Genomic DNA, 20,472 nt, shown 5'->3' with positions numbered 1-20,472 from the left:
ATTAAGTTGTATTTAGGGTTAGTGTCAACAAATTTATAGTGGTATCAATCTGTTTGGTTGAGAGACATTCCACAGTAGCAATCATCAACTCAAAAATAGGAAAACTCGCCAAAATTTTATTTTACTAGTTCTTTTCTCCCAGTCTGACTTAAGGCCTTATCTGTGAATTCCCAAAGGATCCTGAATTTACCTTTGACCTGCTAATGAACACTTGACCTACCAGGTTCTACTTAAGTCCATCTGCCTTTGGACTTTGAAATCCTCAAAAAGTCCTTTGAGATTTCGAAAACCTGTTTTTAAAGTCATTTTTATTTCCAGCAAGGTGTACAGCACTATTTGTACACTTGTTCTATCTCCAGGTTAAACTGTAAGTCTGAGGGGCAGAAGCTGTAACTGCACAGTTTTGCAGAAGCATCATTTCAGTTCAATGTCCACGTACAGTATGCCCTCATTAAACATTTGTGGGATTGGACTGACTTTAATCTGGAAGCTAAAATGTAGAAATTAATCAATTATCGAATACTATTAAGTGGCGATTTTTTTAAGCTTTCAGACTTGGAATAAACATGACCTCTTCTTAATCTTTCATTCTCTGTCCTTCATTAACAGGAAATTAAGGCAGCACCACCATTGTACATGCCATTATGTCTTCAGAGTTTGGGCCTTACTGGCAGCTCTATGGATTGTGTGACCACGGATGAGCTACTAAAGCATTTCTGGGCCTTCTGAGTCCCTGTTAGTAAAACTCAAGTGATTGGACACGATGATTGCTGATGTCCCTTATCACTCTAAAATCCAAAGAGTCTGTGACCTCTGGAAGGCCTTTAACCTACATCTGAGAAATACTGCCTCATAAAGAGCAATTAAAACATGGGCTCCATATTTCATTACTGGAAAATGAGCAAATAAATCCTCTCTCTATAAAACTGAGTTAATTTACAAAGCATGTATCACTCAAAAATGATGATATGAATACTTCATATTTAATTATGGCTTTGACTGCTGGTTAAAGCATTTTATCAGACACAAGTTTGTTTTTCCATGGAAGGCTTACCCAAAAAGCAAGTGAAAAGGCACCACAGTTTACTTTGGTAGTAAAAAGAGCAGAAAGCTGCAAGAATATGAAACATCACCTTGTATCTCATATGTACCTTGGTAACACTTCCCTTTTTATTTCAGATGAGCAATCAAAGAGTGTAAGCAACTTACTCAAAATTACAGAAGTATGAAGTAGCAGGGCTGGTACTAGTATCCAAGGCTCCCAGTCATAAACTTCCGTTGTTTTAAAACAACCAAATTGGTCAAAAATCTCCTGAAAGACAAAAACAGATGAAGGTGAAATGCCAATTGGCTGACTTTAAACAGAAACTCTACTTTGTTTTTTCCAGGTTCAATAATAAACAATTCTAGTGATTGTTGTAAAAGGCTAGCAGATGAAACATTCTGACTCCTAAACAAAAATATTTGTATTTTTGCACCACAGTTAGTAAATCAATTGTAAAAATTAAGTAAATGGAAAACAAGGAAATTAGCAAACCCAGGCAACAATTTTCCTTCACTCTTTTGGAAGACAGACTGAAAAAAAAAAGTCTCTGTGGCTCCCTTCATTAGAGCCAGGGTGGTGAATCCCATTGTAAATCCCACTTATAAAGGCTCATGGCTACCTGCAGAGCCTAGGAGTACCAATCACTAGCGAAGACACCAGATGACCAAAGGAAGCCATGAGGGTCTGGCAAAGCTAGTAAACAAAAGGCAGCATTCCAAATGAATGGCATTGCTAGTGTCTTCATTGTAAAATGCCTGGATTTCAGAATCCAAAAGCAGATTAGCTGAAGGCAACAAAAAAAATCAAGTAAGATTTTGTCTTTGACACATTAAGAAATTATTCTGACACATTGAGAAATTATCTTCATTAGATCATCAGGTACTTCAGTAGAATTATTTATTTAAAAATCCACCTAAGTTGTATTTGAAGAAGTGAGGCCTAAGAGAATAGGGACCTAAAAATGGTTCTTGAATACAATGTGTTCATGACCAAAATTCATGAACCAGCCTTCTCCCTTTTAATCTTCTCAACATTTTAAAGGCCTGTAATGACTTTAAAATTTGCTACACACATCATTTCAATTTTACCACTCTGAGTATGAGTGCTATTTTAAATACCAACCAGAAAAACTCAGATCTCTCCAACTGTAAGTGACTTTTCTTCCACATTGTTGCATCATTTACAAAGAAAATAAGTAACACTTTTGGGTATGAATTGCCAAAATGAAAAAAAGCAAAGCATTAGGTTTTGGCACAATTCCCATCAGTTCACATGCCTGTTTTGCTTTTCTTGCAAACTTTAAATTCATATACAACTTAGATGCTTAAATTTGAAAATGTGGAAGAAAAACCTTTATTTTCAAGATGAGAAGACTGACATTTGTTGTTTTCTTGTTTTTGTTTTCCTTTTGAGGGGCAGGGAGGTTAGGGAATTATGTTCAATAAATTTAGTAACTTCCAATATTGCTTGCCAGTTTTATTCACTAAAGTATCCATATTGCTAGGCTGAATAACGCTGATACAAAATATAAATAATTACTTATTAAAGGTCCTGTAAGAAGACATGGGCACTGACATACGTAATATTTGACCACATGACCTTCCAACATTTCCAGGTATATACACCATCAATCATTCTAAAATTTTACAAATGTATTTGAGACCCCCTTATCAGGAGCAGAGAAGCAGATAGACAAAAATGGCTCTGATAGCTTAAATAGTCCTAAAAGCCTAAAGCCAAAACTGAGGTATTATATAACAATAAAAACATTTCCTATAATTTCTACTTTTTGAAAATTAATTTTTCTTCATGTCTCCTCAGTTTTGTTGATAATAATCAGCCCTCACCAAGAATAGAAGTACTTTAGCTCCCATACATTGTTTTGTCAAATCCTAACAGGGCCATCATGGGCTGATGTCACCTGGGGCCTTCAAGCCAGGCAATAACTTTGACTTCATTTGCGCTAAAGTGGAAAAGCACTGGAAAACCTCAATTAGTCTGAACTCTGAAAAACTTTTTAGTGTTTTTAAACGTTTTAGTCTAGATCTAAAATGACATAATAATAAAATTATAATAAGGTTTAAAAATTTTAAAATATTTACTTTAAAAACATAAGTCAGTCTTCCTTGTTTGACAGAGGAAAAAGTAAATATGGAGATAAGGGGACATGTGGCTGAGCGACGTTTCAAGTTGGTTGCAGAAGAGCAACACCCCTCTCTGCGCCCCCAACTACCACCCAAAAAAACTCTCAACTGAAGAAACCCTCCTCAGTGTCGTGGCCTCTCTGGCCTTTTAGGTTTTGTCACATAGAAAGTGGCAGAAATATGCCCTATCAAGTCAGGAGCAGTGCATTTTCTTAGATAGCTCCTTATTTGCTGAGTTCGTATGTGGAGTGTCTCCTTTCATTGTCTCGTCCGCTCTGCCCTCTCTCTTTGATAGCCCAGAGGCAGGACCAAGAATGGCCTGGCCTTTGCTGCTCCAATGAAAACAGGCAGTGTTTTGACTCTGAGTCAAATCATGCTCTAGTACTTTACAATCATGTGGCTTGAGACTGGTTATCTCTAAAATGGGAATAATATCTCCTGCATTATAGAGTTATAGAGAAGGTAATGGCATATATTAGGCATACAATAAATTTTATAGTCTTCTTTATACAAATTCTTAACCACAGGAAAAATAATGCCTTTATACTTTATAGAATTCTTTCATGCAAATTATCTCAGTTAATCTTTATAAGATTACTACGTTCATAAGTAGCCAACTACTCAAATGAATTTCTCTGACTCCACAACCAATATTTTTTTCTATTATGTTGCTATGTGAGGGGTTGTGGTGATGGGGACCACATTATATTCCTATTGCATAAGCTTCTGTGGGTGGCGGTAGGGAGCAAGGGAACTGGCAAGGATTTCAGAAGCATGCAAAGGAAGCAAAGAAAAAAACAGATATACAATCAAATGAACCCATACCACTTAGTAGGTCAACTGCCAGAAGGAGAAGCTGCCCTTGGGGTTCATCAGTTAGGTACCCTTCATGGATCAAAACAAATCAATGAGAATAAAAATGAAATGATTATAATTTCTTAGGGTCTATTTCTTTATAGGAATGTGATCATTTTAGGTCAAAGAAAAATGTATGAAAATAACAGGCTGAAAAAATACTGTATTTCTCTAAGGTTGAGAAAGTTTTCCTAACTGTCATTACATACAACCAGCATTTAAATTAAACAAAAATTTCTAAATTAACACCTTACAGGTACACCAGCAGTTTTGATACACTTCACTTAATCCTCACAGTAACATTCTGAGATACATACTGTATTCATTAGGTGAGAATACAGACTCCAGAAGATTGAGTGACCTGATTGACAAAATTTGCAGTGCTAAGGTTCAAACCTACATACTTTAAACCCTGTATGTTGTGTTCTTCAAGCTAAGTTACACTGTGTTTTGTAGAAAAGAATATGTGAAATGGTCCAAACTATAATCCTAATTTTATTTAAAACTCAAGAGAGAACTAAGGATTACTAGGTTGGTTAAACATGAGTTAACTTATAACAATTGTAAAAATCCCTAAATAGAGATTTCTGAGATCAGAATGATATCCAAAAAGAATTGGCTGAAAACAATTTTCTAAAATCCTCACCCAAAGATATGTGTTTTATTGACTTGAGACAGAGAGGGAGAGAGATAGAGAAAGAGAAAGAGAGAAACATCAATGTGAGAAACATTGATGGTTTCCTTCCATACACTCCTGCACCAGGTACGGAATCTGCAACCTTTTGCTGTATGGGATGACACTGCAATCAACTGCACCCAGCCAGGGCTGATTTGAAAAACAATTTTTTAAATTATTTCTGGTCTATTATATAAATCAAACTAAAAGAAACTGGAATTTCTACCTCACTTTTATATGGTTCTACAGAATTAAATAATTTTGACTTTAGTATTGCATTTTTTAAACTTTAAACTTTCTAATATGATAGACTTAAAACTTAACACAGAATAACAAAGTTTCATCCAGGAATAAGATATTTATTCTCTGTTATATAACCTTTCATTCTATTACCTACCCTGGGAAAATTTTTGTTGAAAAGAAAAATTTAAGGAACCTCCAAATGGAGCTAGGTCTGAGGCCCAGTGGCATGAATTGGAAGACAAAGTACTCTTTATTGATAAAAAATGAAGAAACCAAGGGGAATCCTAGGAAGAAACAGCATGGAGAAATAGCAGCCACAGCTATGGATGGAGACAATCTATAGTCGAGTGAGGTGGAGTGGGTCAGTCCTGCTTATTTGGGTGCCCAGAGAGGCCCTGAAAGTCATTTTGCTGGTCAGATGGTGATGATGGAAGTGGTGGAAGGTGCTGAATGATAAACCAGGAGTCACAGTGAGGAAGAATAGAAGGGGTGTTCCCATTTGTTTCAGCATCTGCTGCAGCATTTGCTGTATTTGACCCCAGTGTAACAAATTAGAAAACCTGGTTGCAATTATTACTGATTTTTCCTGATAAAATTACTGTGAATACTGAGATACCTCTTCAGTTTAGAATCACTGAGATGGGTGTTTTGCACAAAGTCTAGTTCAAAAGATGGATCAGGGTTACCTGACGAATGTGTTTACTGTGTCAATTCCTTATTCTCTCTTTCAGAGGTTTATGAGTCACTAGTTCGAAGGAAGGACTCAGGAATCTGCATTTTGAATAACACAGAAACAATTGCCAGTTTTAGCAACTCTAATCCCAAATGATTTTATGATGTTAGAGTTTGAAAACCATTTATTTGGATTAAAAAGAAGAGAAGAGATTGAAACTGTATATGATTATTAAATAGGATACTTGTTTGTAATAATTAACCAAACACTAAAAAGTAGGGAAAAAAAACTTTGCAGTCTGACTTTAGGACTAGATACTTGTCTACTTTGTGCTTCAATTTCCTCCTTTGGAAAATGTAAACAAATCAATAATGGTACCTACTAATCTCATTGCCAAGGACGCCCTTAAGAACACAAGAGAGTTAGGAAAGGACATTTTGCCATGACAATAGACACTTGCTCCCGGATAAGCATTACATCTATCTTTGACCAAATTTGGGTGCCCATGGCCTTTAACCTTTACCCATTCCTTTCAGGCTGGCCCTATGGAGAAACTGGAGCTTTAAAAAAATTAAACATTGTTGGCCTGGCCGGTGCAGCTCAGTGGATTGAGTGCGGGCCTGCGAACCACACAATTGCGGTTCGACTCCCATTCGGGGCACATGCCTGGGTTGCAGGCCAGTTCCCTGTAGGGGACACACCAGAGGTAACCATACATTGATATTTCTCTCCTTCTCTCCTTCCCTTCCCCTCTAAAGATAAATAAATAAAATCTTTAAAAATATATTTGGCATGACACTTTGCTTAAAATGCAAAGAAAAAAACCCCAGTTTCTCTAGGTTTTATATTCTACTTTTCCCCTCAAAAATGGCTTCTAATCAAGTTTTAAGTAATGATAATTGGACTCAGCGATACACGAAGGGTCTGTTTCTTTACATTCATATTGTAGAATATTCAACTATGTAATGAGAGCCATCTAGTCTGTAAAGTTCTGAGGTAAAGGTGGTTGCAAATGATACTCCTATTTCATGGAAAAGTTGGACAAACAATTGCAATATTGTTAAATACTAATTATTAAAGTATTTTATTAGAAAATGGATGCTAGAAGGAAGGGGGGCTCTGAGAAGTCTGCAGAGATTAAGTCTGATGACTGGCAGTATCCTGGTGGTTATTCAGTGGTGTATTGCTGCCTGAAACATGCTGCTCTGGGTTGCCAAAGACGGTGCATGCCATAAATGGAAACAAAAAATTTGTCACATAGAGTTCATGCAAACAAATAAGTATAATATGACTCTATGTAAGGGGGACATAGCAGAATTTGTTTGCTTAAGGTTTTTGGCTGTGTCACTGTCATTAGGTCCTGCTGCTTTCCTACTAACAGATACGTAGAAGGCTGGGTTGAACTTCATCTGATGTCATCCCCAATTCAAGGACTTTATAATGATGTTTCTGGATTGTTAAAACAGTCAGGGTTTTTCCTTATTGTAGTTACACAAGTGACTTTACAGAAGGAAGGAAGACACCTGATTCACACGACCAGGCATAGCAAAGGGAGCATGTGAACTTTCAACAAAAGAGGAAGCTTTGTACCAGATGTGAAGAAGTAAAGTTTATTTTTCCATTTAGCTTGTTTATTTAAGCAAGAAGGAAGGAGACTGCGGCTGCTTCCCATTCCAAACTGCTCAGGGAATGACCTTTTTTCTTTCTTTTTTTATAAATGAACAAAGTTGGCTATTGCAGTTTCCAGAGGGATGTGGAAAGGAACCAAGTCACTAATGATTACATTTCATCTGTAGCTAGTTTAACCTTTGAAACCTGCCAATCAACAGAGAAGATCAAGAGGGAAGGTCAACGCAGCCTTGCCCATCTAGCATTCTCTCACTGTTTAGATGGAAAACGATATATTAAGGAAATTATTTTAAGAAATGCAAATCAATTATAGAGACTAAAATCAAGGTCTTCCTAAGATTTATTTAACAGCTGAAAACTTCTCGAGTCTTAGATTAGTTTATTTTCCCTTTTAATCATTGTGTATAAGAAGCAGAGTGATAGAGCTTTTAAATTTAAAACAACATAACCTAAGAAAAACATCTTTTGTCCTTGACTCATCTATCTTCTCACATTATTTTGGTCTGACACACCATTTGTTTCTAGACTGAAGATCTTCTTGGTATATAGGCACTCAGTATCTTCTTCACAAATTGTTGAAACATTCCTTTTAATGCTGAAGTTATTATATGCTACTAGCAAACAGTATAAAATACACCACAAAGCAATTACTGGTATTTTGATCATGTATTCATTATCAAAAAGGCCAGGCTACAAAATATTAAATGAATTTCCTCTATTATTCATTTACATATCCATTTTTACAAACATATACTTTCTCTTCTTCCCTCATAACATTCCCTCATACTATCTTCTTGAAGGAAAAGAGAAAACCATCACTAAGATTAATGGAGCACTGGAAACATATTTTAGGTACAGATGACCCAGAACAACTCTGCAAAGGTTTAGGAAGGAGAAACCTTGAAGTTTCTTTTCCACTGAATTCATGCTGCTGGTGGTGATGAATTGATTGTTCTCCTTTAATGGAAGGGTGAGAAAGACAAAGAAGCACTCTATAACTGGCTACATTTTTATTAATTAATAAACAGTTTTGGCTTGAAATGTTATAAGTCATCAAGATGAATCACCACCAGTTTTAACTAAAGCCCTTTCAAAAGTTAACTCATTCTGCTAAGATTGCAAGAGTGGCATAGCAAGGTGATTTTTCTTTCAGGAAGACAAAATGCAAAATGTTTTCCTCTTTATAAAGGAAGGTGAAAGGAGATTACATCTACTCTAAGACTTTCATTTCCTGGAATTATTTCTTAAACACTTTGTGTATTTCATAAAAATTACCTGTTTTTCATCTTCAAAACTCAAACTGAAAATAGGATTGGTAATATATCAAATTTTAGATCCTGCTTGAAACCCAAGACTCCTAGATTTTGAACTCAAATCTATTCCAAGTGTCATGATCCATTGTGAATTAAAATAAGACTCACTCTTTTGGCCTTGGCTGTGACTGTCACATAACCTGAACCATGTCCTACAAATATTACATTTTCTTCAAAAGTTACAATTACTAACACCAGTTATTACTTAATGCTCAGTTTAAAGATTTTGCCCCCCTGCAATCTAGTAGTTGATTTTTAGATTTTCATTTAGTATAGCTACCACTTCACAGTAGCAGTGCTGGGGGCCCAGGGAAGGGGGGAAGGAGTGTTTAGAGTGAGACGGTCACTGCAGTCTATTTGAAGGCTTGAATGTAAAAGTGTGCAACTGGTGATACATTATACGTAGTATTAACATTTGGTACAATTAATAAGCAAACACATGTATATGTGCATGTATGTGCATGTCTACAAATGCACACATGTACACAGTAATGCAACCTACCAGACATCACACTCTGGGACACCTCAACTGCCTCACCTAGAACCAGTTAAGTGCCTGGAAATAAGAGAAATATACATTTTTATAGTGAATTAATGAAAGAAATGTGATTGATTTGTATTTTAGGTACAGGGTAACCCTCAAGTTTAAAGCAAAAATAGCAGTCTACCAGCAACATGATACACAGGTTCTAGTGGAAGTGACAACTCATCTGAACATAACAGTCTCCACATCTACAAGAAGTAGGCAGTAAAAACACAAATAGGGCTGCTCCACGTAGCACAAGAGCAAACAGCCCTGCACTCAATGCTTTGGCCACTGAGGACATTGCTGTATTTCAGAGTAGCACACTAGCACATCTTTATAATTAGAACTCTGGGCCAGTTAATGTGCATTATTTAAAACAGGGGTCCCCAACCTCCAGGCTGCAGACCAGTACTGGTCCAGGCAGTTAGGAACCAGGTCACACAGCGGAAGGTGAGCTTGAATGTAATGCTCTTGAATCATCCCGAAACCATCTCCCCCTATCCACCACAGTCCATGGAAAAATTATCTTCTGCAAAACCAGTCCCTGGCGCCAAAAAGGTTGGGGACTGCTGATTTAACAGAAAGTATTAAGTAATATATTGTAGGAAAATCTTTCACTAAACTAATAATTAAAAAAAATTTTAGGGCCCTGGCTGGTGTAGCTCAGTGGATTGAGTGCGAGACTGCGAACCAGACGATCGCGGTTCGATTCCCAGTCAGGGCACATGCCTGGGTTGCAGGCCAGTTCCCAGGGTTGCAGGCCAGTTCCCAGCAGGGGACACATGATAAGCAACCATACATTGATATCTCTCCCCGTCTCCTTCCCTTCCCCTCTAAAGATAAATAAAAAAAATTTAGGGCTCAGTTATCTGGAAAATAAAGTTATTTGAAACAACTTTACTAGTGTTATGCTTTATGCAATGTATTTTGTCTCTAACTTTCAAAGGTTTTTCTGAATACTGCTTTGTTATGCTTATGAGGAATGTAGTATCTTAAATATTATCACTATTTACACCTAGATTATACGATTAAGGGTTGAATTTTTAAGGACATCTTTTCAGATCACAGTATTTATCTTGTTAAAAACTGTGTTTACTAATCTGTTATACAAGTTTTGGGTTGTACTGCCATATCTCTTCCTGTACACCACTACAACAAGATACCATTCCTGGCTTGTAATAAATTTCACCTATGCTATTATTATGTTATTTTAAAATCTGATGTAACTCAGGTACTAAGGCTTCTGGACAGATATGTTTGAGGAACAGAAGGAGGAGTTGCTTGAAATAAAAATGCCCGATTCATTAATTCCCTGTTGAATATCACAATGTCATGGATGTAATCCACCAGTCTTGGAGAATGCCGAGAAGACAACAGAGTAAGAAGATTTTAGAGTAGCTGAAATCTTTAACTCTCTTTGAAATTCTGTCACAAGTCAGAAGGGTAATGTCTCTTTTCACCCAATGGAAAGCTGTTCTCACACGAGCATAATTAATCTTCTGACACCATGACAAAGAAATTCCTTAAAAGGATTTCTCTGATTTCCTCTCAAGACAGAAGATTGTCTTTATCCATCATCTGTTCTTCCTGATCCCTTCTTTTTGAATATCCACATCAGCAGAATTGTCCATCAGAAGAGACAGCAGGAGGGAAATCTCTGCATGATTGATAGGGCCCCAATGCTCTGCAGGCCTATTTAAGTGCAAGCATCTATTGTTGCAAACTTACTTTACAGCAGTTAAACAAATATAATAGTCACCAATTCAACCATTGTGTGGCTTAGACTTGACTAAAACTAGTAAGTGAAGTTTGCTAATGACAAGGCACTGATTTTGAAGCCAGATTAAAAACTCTACAGATAAATTAGCCTGATGTCTACTTTAAAAGAAGAAAATTCTCAAAGCCATGCAACAGTGATATAAACTGTTGAGAGTGTTATATACTATATTGTATATAGATGGACATTTCCATTAAAAATAAGAAAAGTCCAACACTTTTAAAGATTTTATTTGTTTACTTTTAGAGAAAGGGGAAGGGAAAAAGAGGAGAGAAACATCAATTGGTTGCCTCTGACCCTAACTTGGGACCTGGCTTGCAACCCAGGCATGTGCCCTGGCTGGGTATTGAACTGGCAACCTTTTGGTTCCCAGGCTACTGCTAAATCTACTGAGCCACACCAGCCAGGGCAAAAAGTCTGATACTTTTTATACTTACAGTCTTTTAATATGTCTTACCTATATCATGGCTATTTGAGGGGAAAAACCACCAAAACTATATATGTTGCCATCCAAAAATATCAGTGTTTCAAAGAACAAAGTGCTCCCAACACTTCCTTAAATTTTTATTTTTCAGACTCATCGTAGTAAAGTTTTCTCAGAGAGATTTATGTATGTCTATGTCTTGTTAGCCCCATCTGTGAAAACAAAACAAAACAAAAAAACAAACCAAAGCCCATTTAAGATTTCTTATGAGTACCTGCCTTTTCCTTGGGTGGAATGAATGAACTGGAGCACGAAAGGTCATTTCAAGTGGAGGAGCAAAGTATAATGGACAAAGGCCCAATCCACAGAAAATGCAAGCCTAGTTCCACTTTCAAATCAATCTACATGAAATGGAAACAGATCTAAAAATCTCACTAAGCTTGGTAAGTGCACACCCAGTATCAACAGCAGAGGTTACAGCATGCTCTGTGTTCTTTATAGATGCTGCCAAAAAAGGCCACTAGAGCCCAGATACCAGGACACATTGACACTATGAGTTCTATTTGCACCACAATGACCTTGACTACTCAGTCTGGACCAGCCCTGTGAAAATATTTGTTTATCCTTCCAATCCCCAAACAGTGAGGCTAGCTAGCCCTCGCACTGGGGCTCCCCTTGGCATAGTTATTAGGACAGACTGCCACTGCCTGACCCATCCTGGGGCTGCTCCTCCAACTAAGAAGAGCAACTGATGGCTGGCCCATAGCCAGACCCACATGTTGTGCAATGAGTGGCTTAGTTTTGTTTTTTTCTTAAATTACAGAGCTATATTCAGGATTGATTACCTCTTTCAAGGCCTAGGAAAAAAGAGTTATATCCAGGATAAAGAACTGCGAAAATCTTTGTGGATAAGCAGGGATGCCCAGTATTTTGAACGTAGAATATAACACAGGGTTTACTTATAGAGAAGCTGGACACCAACAGAGAATGAGCTGGTAGTGAAAGAAACATGAAAGAGAGGGCTGGGTGGGGAACGCAGGCAGACACTCCAGAAGGGACTCTAAAGTGCTCCTTCACTAGCCCAGGACCCAGAAATTTTTCAAGGGCTCACATCATCAACAACTCCACACTGTTAACAGTGAATTTGTGAATGGTTGGTCTTCCCAACAGGAGAGTATATGTGTGTCTGGTGGGGGTTGGGGGACAAGAAACAATCCTTGTCATTTTTGTATGCTTTTTAAAAAAGATTTTATTTATTTATCTTTAGAGGGGAAGGGAAGGAGAGAGGGAGCGAAATATCAATGTATGGTTGCCTCTCGTGAGTCCCCTGCTGGGAACTGGCCTGCAACCCAGGCATGTGCCCTGACTGGGAATCGAACCGATTCCCATGTGATTCGCAGGCCTGTGCTCGATCCACTGCACTACACCAGCCAGGCTTTTGTATGCTTATTATACACCATATATAAGCTTTTGTCAAGGTCAGTAAACATTTAACTGGTTAGAATGGAACTTGAGTAAGGTTATTTATTAGGTGCTACCCTAGGCCAGTTAGTTGTATAAGATCCAGGAAAGGCCAAGCAAATCTTCCTCTCCCCCTGTCCCTACCACCCAGAGTCCCTGGGGGAAAAAGCAATGAAGTCTGTGAGATTCAAGTCCAAGTTCAACAGGAATATCCTCTTGCCTATTATAATCCTTAACGAGAAAACCCTACCAATGTGTAAGGAAAATCTCTGTACCTTCCTCTTAATATTGCTATAAATCTAAGACTGCTCTAAAAAATTAAGTCAAAAGCAAAACAAAATAAAACCCACTGGTGCTCACAAAACCTCAGGGAAAAACTAACATTTCATTCTTTTGCCCTTCAGAGATATCTTTGTAAAAAAAAGGATCAGTGGTAATGTGATCCATGACAAATATTTATAATTGTGTTCATAGAATTTACTTTGGATTAAGACACATATTGACTGAACCCCAGCTTCTCCACTTCCCAAAGCATACGTAATTCAATCTCCCTTTGCCTCAGTTACTTCATCTAAAAAGTAGAGATAATAATCATGCCTACACCTTGCAGGGTGTTGTAAAGGATTAAACGTAAATCTTGGTATTTGGCAAATAGCACATAGCAGATTATTATTCATTCTCTGTTGCTCTTCCCCACTTCAACTCTCTAAGTGGGAACATATAGCTTTATTTCTGGGATTTATCTTGAGACACAAACAAATGCACATACACACACACGCAACCTCGAGGTCTTTGGTACTGAGAAAGGAACAGGCCTAATAAATTGAGCTAAATGGACACTTCTGAGTGATTGACAAAAAAGAATGAGGAAATTAGGCAGAACAAGCAAGAAAGAACAGGGCAGGCCAGGGTGACACAAGGGCTGGAAACAGACCATTTCTCAGGCGTCTATTTAAACTCCTGCAGTCCTATGTGTGCCTCGGTCTGCCCCCTCTGGCTCAGCTTTACCTCCTGGTTTCCTGGCTGTCTTGGCTCTGTTTGCAGGTTGAGGTCTTACTGGGATACACAAGACACATTCTGTAGCTGTTTTTAATCTCCACTGAATTAAAAAATACTTAATTCTGTTTCTATAGGTGCCAAACATTGAGAGATGATGATGATAGATTCATGAATTAGATTACACCATCCTGAGGTTCATAGCTTAGAGGAAGGACTGATGTGAAAACTACATACCATGCACAAAGTGTAACAGAGAACACAGAAGAAGCCTGAGAGTGAGGCAAGAGGAACTGAAGTTTGTATGACAGAGAAAGGATGGGGTTGAAGACATTTCACCTAAAGGAACTATGGAGCAAAAGAAGTGTCACTTAGCATGTCTGAGTCCTAGAGTGCATTGAAGCAGAATGGCAGGAATCAGGCTACAGAGTGAAGCTAAATTAAGAAAGTAGGCTTAAAAATGTTTTTTTATTAACAGGTAAAGGGTGGTCCTTAAAGATTGTAGGCTAAAGAGTGACATGATCAAATTTGTTTTTCAAAAAGGTAATCACTGGACCAACTGGAAGACACTGGAATAGGAACAGAAGAGGAACAGACAAAAATTGGAAAACTTGGGAAGATGATTTCAGTGGTCTGACAACAGGCAATGAAAGACTATTCAAGACTAATATAGGATGTTGAAATGATGGAATTTAGTGACCCACTAGACATAGATGTAAGGAGGGGAGGAAAAACCTAGAGTAACTGGGAAGTTTCTTGTTTGAGCACTTGAGTAAATATCGCACTATTTGTTTGGATATGGTAGTGAAGGAAGTGTTGCCTTGTTTCTGTATGTGTAATTTTGTAGAATCATAGACCGAACTTCTCCTTCTTTTTTTTTTTTAATGCTATGTCACTAACTCCTGGACCCAACAGGAGGGAATTTAAGAATAGAATGGCACCTTAAAAAATAAGATTTTCAATTTGTTTTAAATAAGGTATTCTTTTATTTCTACTTCCTTTCAAAGGAACCCTATGAGACCCACTATAAATTCTAATTTTTAACAGTTGCCCCAGAAACTCAAAGTTTTATGGTTTATTTCATAAACCGAATGGCTCACTGGATTTTGTGGCAAGGCCAGTCTGTAAGTATGAGACAGCTAGGTGCAAAAAGAAAAAAAAGGGCAGACATCTGCCAAAAGGCTACATGTGCCAAATGGGAAATGAGAGCACATTCAGAGAAACAACAGGCTGGTTAATGCCACTTTTTTACTGCTAGGGAAGTTTCTAAATGGGAAGAACCTGTTTAATGATCAGGTCAAAGAGAACACAAATCCTTTTTTGAAGATAGCAGCAGTCTTATTCTTACATCATTATTTTAGGGACATCTATTATATCAGATTAAAAGACATTTGCATTAACAAAATTGTTACAAATAAAATCAATATGACATTTTAATGAAAAGCAACATAGTACTATCAATAAATTACATATTACCCAACACATTCACTTTTATAAAAAGAATATACAACTACTACTGAGAATGAGGAAGGACCGAGGACAAGGTGATTGGAGCTCGATCAGTCTTAGACCATAAGGTGTACTTAGGCATGAAGTCATGCATAATAATAGAACAAAAGACTGGAAAGAGCTTGGGACCATCTTGGACCTAGATTGTCTCCCCTGAAATTTTCTAAAAGTGAGAGAAAAAGAATATGTATTTTATATCAGCCACTGTTTCATACCTGTTTGTTACTCATTGCCAAACCTAATTCTAATAAAAACAATTCCTTTCAACATTTTCCCTACATTTTCTTAGTTTTTATTGTTTTGGTATATACATGTAATTTCTCTCACAAAACTAAAAATTACATTATATACACTCCGGTTTTTTTATTTACCAATTTATATTTTATGTTAGGGAAAAATCTATGACAATATTTGAGGACTATTATAGAATTCTGTCATATAAATGTACCATAAGTTATCACCAATTCCCTGTTTAAGGACATTTGTTAAGTAGCTTTACTTATCAATGGACTCTCCCAATTTATTATAATTTACTAGCTAATAGTAGGCAAAAAAACCCCATACAACTATACCTTCACAACAAGCCAGCATGATAAATATTCTCTGCCATATAGTGTTGAGCAGTGTAGCCATTATTTCGCTCAATTCAACTTCTAGGTTGCATCTGAGCACAGCAGAGAGGTACAAGCAGATATCTGGTTACTTGTCTACCCAAGATGAAGAGTAGATAAGGATGCCATTTGTGTAACCTTATTAGAACTAATATTTTCCCCAGTGAACCCATTCTCTATATTTCATTTATTTCTGATGCCACCAGTGTCTGATACAGAATAAGTGTTTGAAAGGTACAGTTCTAGAGTTGAATAACCAAAGTTAAAATTCTTTCTATGGTCCTCACTGTTTATGCAAATTTGGAAAATCCTTTACTCTCTAGCACTCCACTTTCATCTTACAAAAGAAATTATTAACATTTATATTATAAGGTTGCTTTGTACTGTCATTTTACCGAAAGCTTCAGACTAGCAAAAAGTTTCATTCCCATGAAAACGCTATCTTTATAAGCTTATGGCAACTTCTCTGTCTAATTGGGCAGAAATAAACTGGGATAAATCTCTAGCATTGACATGTTTACTTATCACTCCTTTTTCATGAAGCTAAAAAACAGAATATGTAAGAAAAAGTATCCAAATTTCATACTAATTAGATTTATATTATTTTGAGTTTTCGAAATTTTAGATATTGGAAGGTATAGACCAATTACAACTGAGTTACCACACAAGATGTGGGCCTCGTCAAGGTCACACTAGTTCTTTGGAAGAATCTAGACCACTTTATAAGAGGCATAGAATTAAAGGAATCTGGGAAGGAAAAGGCAGAACCTTTAAGATCAATATGCTGTCTATACCTGGTGAAAAACAGAAGCAAACAACCTGATAAGACACCCTAGGGGCCATGGGGACTTCACCTGAATTTAAGGCCTACATCACTATTATTGTTTTTAGCCTTAACTTCCTTCTCTAGCTGTGGCTTAATCAAACAGATTTAGTTTCTCTAGACATTTGTTAAATGCTTACTACGTACTAAGTTCTGCAATGGCTATTTGCACAGGTGTATTATCTTACTTAACTTTTACACAAATCCTGAATGACATAATTTATCTCCATTTTCTATATGAAGAAGCAGATAAGTGGGGTTGGAAACTTAATGAAGGTTACCCAGATATAAGCAGAAGTAGAGCAAAAACTGACTCCTCATCAGCTCAATAGCTTTTACTTCAGAGCTGAAAGAAATATGAGTAGATCATGCTTCTCAGTTGAATGAAAAACACTTCATAAACTGATATTTGTTTTATAATTACAAATTTATTGTATAATGATTTTAAAATTACTTAAAAATATTATACAGCTTGGGACAGTGGAATTTTTAAAATATATTAAAAGAAAGTTGCTAAAAGATCTCCACCAGCACCCTCACAGCCACCGCCAGGCCCCAGACACTTTGAGTCAGGGTGGCCTGGGCATTGCTATTTCACCAACCTGAAGTCCTGACCAGGTCCCCACTCCAAGAACGAAGCTCCTTCTTCTTGGAGCTGGTACCCTGCCTCCTGAGAGGGCTCCTTAATTGTCCCAGGCACTAGCCTGTTCACCCCCCTGCCTCGCCCTGGGGCTGGAGCTAGTCCATTGCTGCAGAGGGGATACAGAGTGAATTTTCAGGGGCTCTCACCAGAGCAGGGGGAATACAAGTACCCTCAACATACACTCTATCCTCATTAGGATGTGACCAGCCTGCGAACCCGAAGGTCACTGGTTTGATTTCCAGTCAGGGCACGAGCCTGGGTTGTGGGCCAGTCCCCAATTAAAGGCATGCAAAAGGCAACTGATCAGCCAATCAACATTTTTCTCACACATCCGATGTTTCTCTCCCTCATTCTCCCTCCCTTCCCCTCTCCCTAAAAAATAAATAAGTAAAATCTTTTTTTAAAAGTTGCTAAAAATAGCAATAACAAGACGAATTTTTTTAAAAAGTCATAGTAATAAGTAATGGTAAAAATAATGGCAGTATAATTTCTGTAAATACTCTTTTCAACAACTTAAAACAATTTCTGGAAACATTACCTACTATTTTTTACCAGAGACCAGCAGCAAGACATGGTTGTTGCTGCCAGTTAGAACAGAAGACAGCATGCTCAGAAAGTCCCAAGAACACAGCAGCATGGAGTGTTCTGTCCAATAATCCTGACTTCATCTCTTCAGCCACCATCAAAATGAGTCACTGTCATTTGGCAGCGACAAAAAAGATCTGGGAGAAAAATGTCAGCTGTAATTTTAAGAGCATTCTAAACATAATATTACACCTTTTCAGGCTCTCTGTAATTCAAGCCAGATCCCTCTCCTCAGTCACTTATACAAAGACTGGAACAAAAGGAAATTGCTCATGTCCTAGTTTCGCCAATGCCTTCAATAACACCAAAGCTAAATGTGGGCAGATCTACTTTTTGCTTCTCACAAATGTATTTCCCTGGCTTACCAGAAAAAGGAGACTATGGCTAAGAACCCACTCCGTAGTAAAATTAATACACACCCCCACCCCAACCTCTAAGTGAATTCTGAAAAGATCTGTCTATTGTGTGTGTCTTTCTACCTAGGTAACAAATGTTTCCAACACCATAAAAACTTCAATTATAGCACCTGAGGACTTCAGGTTTGAGTTATTTCAATGTTTTGGTTTGAGCTACCTTAGTGTACATTTTAAACATCTTTTATTTGGATGAAATTCCCACCAGACTAAAAACGTAAATTGCCAATGCTCCCCAAAGCACAAATACATCCACCTTAGTTTCACTCTTTGTACTTAGTTTGAATACTGTTCTCTGCTCACCATCATCTGCTATACGTGTTTTCCATTAATGTGCAAACATCCCAAGAAACACTGCACTTCTATCTCTGTTCTACTGTTGGCTCACAAGTCATAGAATGGGGGAGGGACTAGTAGAGAGAAAAGTAACACCAATGGCCTACTGCATGCCAAATCTTTGTGCTGTTACCATGACACCCCACAGTATCTTAGGGAGTAGCTTTTTTATCCCCCATTTTCAAACAAAAACAAAAACAACAACAACAACAAATTGAGATTCAGAGAAGTTGAAAGATTTCCCCAAGGAAATTCACAGCTAGTAAACAGGATGCAATCCAAACCAAGATCTACCATCACTGTCCCATACTGATTTCCTCTACCAATTTTTATGATGACTTCCATTGTGAAGACTTTAGTCATAAGAAAGGCAATAAATGCTATTTTAAAGATCAAAAAGTGAGTAAAAAAGTAAACTTTTTCAACCTCCTGAGAACTATGATAAAGAAAACCAATTGTTGTAGTATTATGCTGCATTTATTAACACTCTTGGTCAAAATTGTAGGAGATTGTTTTATACTATTTTTCTCCTGATTATCAATATAACACATGCTCACTGTGGGAAATATCATGAATAAAGAAAAAGTTCAAGTATTTTTTTTCTTTATTGGACTTACTGGGGTGGCATTGGTTAATAAAATTATAAAAGTTTAAGGTGTATGACTCTATTTAATATAATACATCATCTGTATATTGTGTTGTGTGTTCACCTCCCCAAGTCAGGTCTCCTTCTAACACCATTTATCCCCCCTTTACCTTCTTCTACCCCCCCACCCCCAACCCACCTTCACTCTGGTAATCGCCAAACTCTTTCTGTGTCTATGAAGGGTTTGGGTTTTTTTTTTGTGCTTAATCCCTTCACCTTTTTTACTCAGTCTCCCAAAACCCCTGCTCCCTGGGTGGTATCAGTCTGTTTTCTGTATCTATGAATCAGCTTCTATTGTGTTTGTTAGCTTATTTCGTTCATTAGATTCCACATGAAAGTGAAATCATTTAGTACTTGCCTTTCTCTGACTGGTTTATTTCACTTAGCATACTACTCTCCAGGCTGCCATAAAATGTAAGATTTTCTTTTTTTTTATAGCCGAAAAGTATTCCATTGTGTAAATGCACCACATCTTTTTTATCCACTCATCTACTGATGGGCACTTGGGCTGCTTCCAAATCTTGGCTATTGTAAATAATGTTTAAATGAACATAAAGGTGTATATATTCTCTTGAATTAGTGTTTCAAGTTTCTGTGGATATATTCCCAGAAGTGGAATCACTGGGTCATAAGGCAGGACCATTTTTAATTTGCAGGAGGGTACCTTATACCGATTTCCACAGTGGCTGCACCAATCTGCATTCCCACCAATAGTGTACAAGGGTTTCCTTTTCTCCACATCCTTGACAACATTTTTCCTGTTGGTTTATTGAAAAAAGCCATTCTGACAGGTGTGAGGTGGTATCTCATTGTAGTTGAATTTGCATTTCTCTGATAATCAGTGGCACTGAACATCTATTGGCCATATGTATGTCCTCTTTGGAGAAGCATTTATTCAAGTCTTTTGCCCAATTATTTTATATTTTCATTTTATTGTATTTTTCCAGTACCACTTATACTCCCTATATCCTCTTCTACCATCTACCCATCTTCCTCCTCGCCCCATCCCTGAAATCACCACACTATTATCCTTGTCCATGAGTTCTTTCTCTCTTTTTTTTAACTTGATCCCTCCATCCTCCCACTCTCTTCCTCAGAGTTGTCATCCTGCTCTCAATTGGATTGTTCATTTTTTCGGTGTTGA

The 20,472-nt window shown here is 37.4% G+C and overlaps 1 protein-coding gene across 1 annotated transcript in view; it reads right to left on the bottom strand.

Moving 5' to 3' along the window:
* Positions 1–20,472, bottom strand: part of GREB1L (GREB1 like retinoic acid receptor coactivator) — a 282,213-nt gene that overhangs the window by 155,852 nt on the left and 105,889 nt on the right. The window contains exon 2 of the mRNA XM_037031689.1: positions 1,210–1,312. The gene's annotated coding sequence lies outside the window, so the exon portion shown is untranslated. The remainder of the gene's footprint in view (positions 1–1,209; positions 1,313–20,472) is intronic.

The sequence above is a fragment of the Sturnira hondurensis genome, unplaced genomic scaffold (assembly GCF_014824575.4).
Source record: "Sturnira hondurensis isolate 20B ecotype Veracruz unplaced genomic scaffold, ASM1482457v3 Scaffold0001872, whole genome shotgun sequence".
NCBI classification, from domain to species: domain Eukaryota; kingdom Metazoa; phylum Chordata; class Mammalia; order Chiroptera; family Phyllostomidae; genus Sturnira; species Sturnira hondurensis.
The sequence above is the reverse complement of the archived record's forward strand: the minus strand, read 5'-3'. Positions and strand labels throughout refer to the sequence as shown.